We start from the raw sequence: 6,712 nt of genomic DNA, 5'->3' as shown, positions 1-6,712 counted from the left end.
AATTTAAGAAGCTTTTATTTATTATTTCTTCAAATATATTTTCTACTGCAATTTATTTCTCCTCTTTTTAGAGTTCAAATTACGCATACATCAGTATCTTTGGTAATGGTCAATAGCTCCCTCAGTCTCTGTTTATTTTTCCTCTAAGGTTTTCCCTTTATATATTTCTGATTCAGTTCAGTTCAGTCGCTCAGTCGTGTCCGACTCTTTGCGACCCCATGAATCACAGCACGCCAGGCCTCCCTGTCCATCACCAATTCCCGGAGATCACTCAAACTCATGTCCATCGAGTCGATGATGCCATCCAGCCATCTCATTCTCTGTCGTCCCCTTCTCCTCCCATCCCCAATCCTTCATATTGTTTATAAATCTATCTTCAATTTCACCATTTTTCCTCTGAAATTTCCATTCTGTTAGTAAACTCATCCAATACACTTTTAAAAATTTATATATTTTAATTGGAGGCTAATTACTTTTCAATATTGTGTTGGTTTTTGCCATACATCAACATGAATCAGCCATGGGTGTACATGATACTGTGTTTTCAGTTCTAAAATTTACATTTGGTTCTTACAATTTCTATTTCTCTTCTGAGATTTGTTTTTCCTTCACTCATCACAAGTGTGTTTTCCTGTACATTGCGTGTGTGCTAAGTCATTTCAGTCATGTCCAACTCTTTGCAACCCTTTGGACTGTAGCCTGCCAGGCTCCTCTGTCCATAGGATTCTCCAGGCTAGGATACTGGAGTGGGTTGCCATTTCCTACTCCAGGGCATCTCCTCAACCCAGGGATCTAACCTGCGTCTCTTATGTCTCCTGCATTGGCAGGAGGATTCTTTACCACTTGTGCCACCTGGGAAGCCTTTTCTGTACCTTATAGAATATAATTGTAATAGTTGCTTTAATGTTACTCTTTATAATTCTAATATATGAATCTCTTCTTGTTTGGCATCAGATGATTTTGTTTTCCCTTTAGAAGGGGACATATTTTCTCACTCTTGGATACTAAGTAATTTTCTGTTTATCCTGGACATTGAAAATGTTTTGTGTAGACTCTTCGTTCTTTTATAATCCTCTGAAAAACATTGATACTTTTCTTTTAGTAGGCAATCTACTTGGTTAGATTCTGGCCATCATTTCTGCATTATCTTTTCTATACTATAACTAAAATCTCAGTTTATTTCTCAAAGCCTTTTATTTGCTGACTTGGATATGTGTGTGCATGTGTGGTTCAGGGTTTAGGCTGAGATTTTTGTGATTCAAATCTCAGTTCATTTCTCAAAGCCTTTGATTTGCTTGTTTGGTTACTTTCTGCACATGCATTGTCCAATAAGAGTGGTTTTATCCAAAGATATGGGATACTTTCTCTGTCTCTTTTCCTCCTGAGATTTCTCTTTTGCACTACATGATACTCATGCTCCTTTGCGAGGTTCTTCTGGCCAGAAAAATGGCAGGTTTTCCATCAGAGTTTTAGCTACATGTGCTTCTCTAATCCACAATAAAACAGTTACCTTGCAAGGTTGTGAAAGAAAAAAACCTGGATACCTTACCCTCTTATGTTTTCACTCTTTTTCACCACTTGCCTCCGTTTTGGTTACTTCTCAGAGTCCTTAAGTGAGATTTTTCTTTTTAAAATTTTGTCCAGTGTTTATAGGTGTAATTAATGGGGGATGTGGTTTCTAGGGAGGCTGACACTTCCATTGCAGAACTGGGTCTCCCAAGAGCACTATATTTTAAATATCATCCTATATTTATATCTCATTCAATATTTACTTTTATTCAATACTATGTTGATAATTAACCAGTTGTGTCTTTTCATAAAATTTTAGATTTTATTGTGAAAGACATAAAAGGTAACCTGAATACAAGGATAGATATACCATATTTAAGAATAGGATGATGTACCACTATAAAAATTTTAGTGTCTCCCAAATTTATATATAAATTGATTGATTGCACAGCTAATATTCAAGCTGAAATTTTATACATTGATGTACAGACTATAACATATACACTTGCTTCTTATCAAATCCTAACATTTTATAAAGTTGTTTCCAGAGGTGATATTCAAAATATAACAACCTGTATGACATGCTGCTGCTGCTGCTGCTGCTAAGTCGCTTCAGTCGTGTCCGACTCTGTGCGACCCCTGTCCCTGGGATTCTCCAGGCAAGAATACTGGAGTGGGTTACCATTTCCTTCTCCAACGAATGAAAGGAAAAGTGAAAGGGAAATCGCTCAGTCGTGTCCAACTCTTCGTGACCCCATGGACTGCAGCCTACCAGGCTCCTCCGCCCATGGGATTTTCTAGGCAAGAGTACTGGAGTGGGGTGCCATCGCTTTCTCCGACCTGTATGACATAGGCACCAACTAATGAGAAAAATCCCTGACTACTAGTTTCTATGATGTCAATGTCTACTAAGCCCTGCTAGATTTATATATTTTTAATTACATAAAATATTTTAGAGTTAAAAATGCTTCTATACCTCTTTCCAAATCCCATAACTATTTCCCTCCCTGTGCATATTTTACACTATTACTGTATATGTATGTATCCATAAAAATGTATAGCATACTTTCACATGTATATAAATTGTAAGATAATGAGCAAAGAGTTGGACATGACTGAAGCAACTTAGCACAAATATATAGTAGGTTAATATCCATTTTGATACATATTTAGCTGTTGTATAGTATCCTATTGAATAACTGTGCTACAATTTATTTATCAAAATTGCCTATTTCTTTGTTTTAAATTTGGGATAGTGTTCTAATTCTATTAAAAACAATGTTGCAACAGACATTCATTTTCATGGATTATTAGGAACATGTTTCTCTTGGGTACTACATAATAGTAGAATTGGGGATTATACATTTATTTACCTTTAATTTTACTAGATATCATTGTTGGACAAATGTATACTCCCACAAATACTGAATGGGATTTCCTTTATTCTGATACTCTCCAAAACAGTATGTATTGTCAATCTTCCTTTTTAAAAAAATTATTTCAGCTTTTACTAGTTTAATAAATAAGGTGGTATTTTATTTTACGGTAATTTCATTTCCCTAATTAATGCTTATTGGTTTTTAATCAGGCCAGTCTCAAGTTCTGCTTATTTCTTTTTAGTAGATTCTTTTCTAGAGGATTCTTAGATGTAGTCAACATACCTTCGTTCTCTGTACTTTTTTAATCTGTGCCCTCTGCAGAAGTTTCTACCCATAAATACTTGGTACCAATTTCTGCATAGGCATGCTTTAGACTGCAAAGAGAAATTTTAACTGAATTAAAAAGAAGGGGTGTTGTTGTAATATATATTAGAAAAGTTCAGGGATAGCAGCAGATTTAGGTACAGCTTAATGTAAAAACAAAAAGTGGCAATGGAAAAAATGAAATAAAAGGAAGAGAGAGTGATATAGCAGAAGAAGAATGAAGAAGAAGAGGAAATGTAACATTTTGTTCTGATGTCTATTCTGTGAGTTAGGACATGAGTTCTGGGGTCTCAGAGATGAACCAGATCTGCGTGATGGATCCACAAGAAGCTCACCATCCAGAAGGCAGGACAGAGAGTAAACCAGTAAACAGAAAGCGCTCACCCAGTTTATTAAGTGCTCTGACAGAGTCACGCAAAAGAGTAAGGGGAAGGAAAGACTAACTAAACTTAGAGTAGTCTCAGAAGCTTATTATGGAGAAAGCAGCATTTGTACCAGTCTTTATAGGAAGGCAGACCATTTATAGGCAGGCATGGTGTGTGGGAGAGGGGAACAAAGACATTCCAGGTAGAGGAACAGTTTGAGCAAGGGTGTGGCATTGGCAGAATGCAGAACATGAGTCATCCAATTGTGACTGAGGCCTGTGAGCCTGGCAGAGGCCAATCATGGAGGGCCTTGAACAAATGATAGGCTAAGGAGCTTGGATTTAAACCTGCCAGTCAAGGGAACCCTTGGTAGCTATAGATATTGGCAGCTATGTGTTTGAAACATGACTCTGAGGGTCTCTGTGTGAGTGGAGCAGATGGGAAGCAGGTGCATAGGAACAGAGACCCATCTGCCACCATCACATGTGCCCTTACACTCAGCAGAGGCACCTCAGAGCCTGCAGTCCTACAAGAACTATTCCTTCTCCCCTTCTCTTCTGCCAATGTCCTGTTCCTCCCACAGGACCCACCCAGCTCAAATATACCATATATGGAAGATTTCACTGCCTTCCAGGTGGTGATTTCCTCTGTGAGACCCTCAGTACCCTGCTCTGGGATTCTTCAGTGACATGTTGTATTCTTATGCACCCCAGCCAAATGGAGAAATCTTCAAGGACGGGGTGTGAATGTCATCTAGTTTTGCATGTCCAGTGCATAGTATGGATTTTGGCACATGGAGGGCCAGTGGGAAACTCACCAGTGAATGAGAGAAACAGAAAGTAAATGAAGGGAAAGAAAAAATGGGAGAAGGAGAGGAGAGGACTGGAGAGAGGGAGGGAAGGGGACAGATAGATAGGGTGTTGGGATGGTCAAGAGAAATGAGAAGAAGAACACGGAGGGGAGTACAGGGCCAATGTGGGTTCTCTCCTCTTTCCATCAGTAGTGCCAAGTATCAGACAGTGAGTATCAGTGTCAGTGTCAGACACAGTGAGTGTTAGGCTTTGGAATCAACCAGATGTGGGTTCGTATCTTGGTTCCATCACCTTGGGTTCCATCACCTTGGTTGATGTTACATACATGTGATGTGTTCCATCGCATGGTGACCATGTGCCTTCAGACAAGATGCATCAACTCTTGGGTGTTAGTTTTGTCAACTGTGGGATGATGATAATACTAGTTCCTCCCACATGGGTGCTTTAGAGCTTAAGAATAGATGTGAGTTCTTTGAGGGCAGGGGTCCTATCTTATTTGTTTTTGTTTGCCCAACATCCAACAAGGGCCTTGACACAACTGTGCGCAACACTTAATTAATGACTGAGCAAATGAATGCCTGAGAAGAAATTTTTTTCTGCACTGGAGAGCAGTACTCCATTCCACAAGAGAGACAGGCTAAGCACTTGCTTAGTGTACCAGTAAAGACGCAGCCCCAGGAAAAGTTTTCAGCCAAGTGGATATGCATTAAAAGCATTAATATAGTCATTAGGGGATAAATAAAAAAAATTGGTAGACGTTGTTACATTTACTATTTTTATTCTGAATTACATATGATGCAGGGGCACCCTAACTTTTAGCGTTTAGAGCCTCTAAAAGTCTTCATTTTGTCCTACTTGAGCAATATAAATGAATAAGATCTAATCTCTTACCCCAGAGCAGCTCCTGGGGCGAGAGACCCAGACACACAGCACACTGTGTAATCAGTGTTGGCATAGAGGGGGCTGTAGAAAGCATTGGTGCGGGAGCCCAGAGAAGCATGGTCCTAGGGAGAACAGAGGAGTCAAATAGGAATGGGGATACAGGGTGGGGATAGAGAAATGAAAAGGAGAATAGAAGAGAGTGATTGCTGAATAAGAAGTAGTAAGCAGAAAAGAGATCACACGGGGAGAAAGGAAAGCTGGAAGCAGGGAGTGTGGGAGGAGGCTGACAGGCTGTGAAGGAGACCCCTTTGGAGGCGGAAAGAGGCAGGGTCACTTCCGGCTGGGGATGGGGAGAAGCAAGGCACAGACCTAAGGAGAGGCTTGGAGACAGGACGCTTTCTGGACTGGCGAGGTGAGCTAAAGTGCCCTGCTATACTGAAGAGCTTGTGGGGGCCTCCAGGTTGGGGTTTCAACGTGCTTGACGCCACATTCCCCTAAGGTTTGAAGGAAACCCGCTGAAGATATACTTGTTAAACTCATGGAAGTAGTCGGATTTAGAGGTGCCTTGACTCAGCAAGGGAAATAGGTGTAGAATTCCTTCCGGGCAATGGAAAGGAGAGGTCTGGACTCTTAGGGGTGCCTAAAGGAGGGATGCAGATCCGGTTGAGACCGCAGAAAAGAGAGATGGAGAAATCGTTCAGGCCGCAGAAAGAAAGGAACAGAATCCAATTCAGCAGGGAGATAGGCAATGAGGGGCTTTGTTAAATGGAGATAAATCGCAGGACCTGGTTTGGGCCACAGAAAGTAGCGATTTGGAGGTAGAAAAACGAAGGGGCAGAATCCCTATTGCATAACTGAAATGAACGGGCTCTGAGGGGAGAAAAGAGGGGCTAGGACCCGGTTGATACCGGTTTGAAAAGGAAAGGGACAGAACCTGGTAGCGTTTGGGAACAAGGATCACACAAAAGCCTGATATCGTTGGATTTATGGGTGGGGCAACCATGTTTGTAGTAAGGGCGGGATGGTCACTTGCAGACGTGGGAGTAGGGAAGCAGTGCTGGGGAGGGGGCGTGTAGGGATTTACTGTAGACGGAGGGAGGGAGCATGTAAAGGGAAGAAGAGGTGCGGGGGAAGTACTGTAGAGTGGAGGGAGGGGGCGTTTCGAAAAGGGGCGGTGCGGTGCACCACTGTACTACAGAGGAGAGGTGGATGGTGTTGGGGGCGGGAGGGGCTGTAAGAAGAGGTACTGCAGAGTGGAGGTGGAGGGGGAGGTGTTGGGAGTAGGGTTGAAATGAGATGAGATGCAGTTAGAAAGAGTTTGTCACGGGTGGAGTCTCGATGTTCTGCTGCTCTGAGAGCAGAGACCTTATGTGAGATTGAGGTGGTCACAGTTCAGTCCACCAAAGCACATGAGCACTCAGCGCCAGCGGTTGCCCCTACA

Source organism: Moschus berezovskii, chromosome X, assembly GCF_049115385.1.
Source record: "Moschus berezovskii isolate FMDL1 chromosome X, NW_MosBer_1.0, whole genome shotgun sequence".
Lineage (NCBI taxonomy): Eukaryota > Metazoa > Chordata > Mammalia > Artiodactyla > Moschidae > Moschus > Moschus berezovskii.
This window is presented reverse-complemented; position numbering follows the sequence as displayed.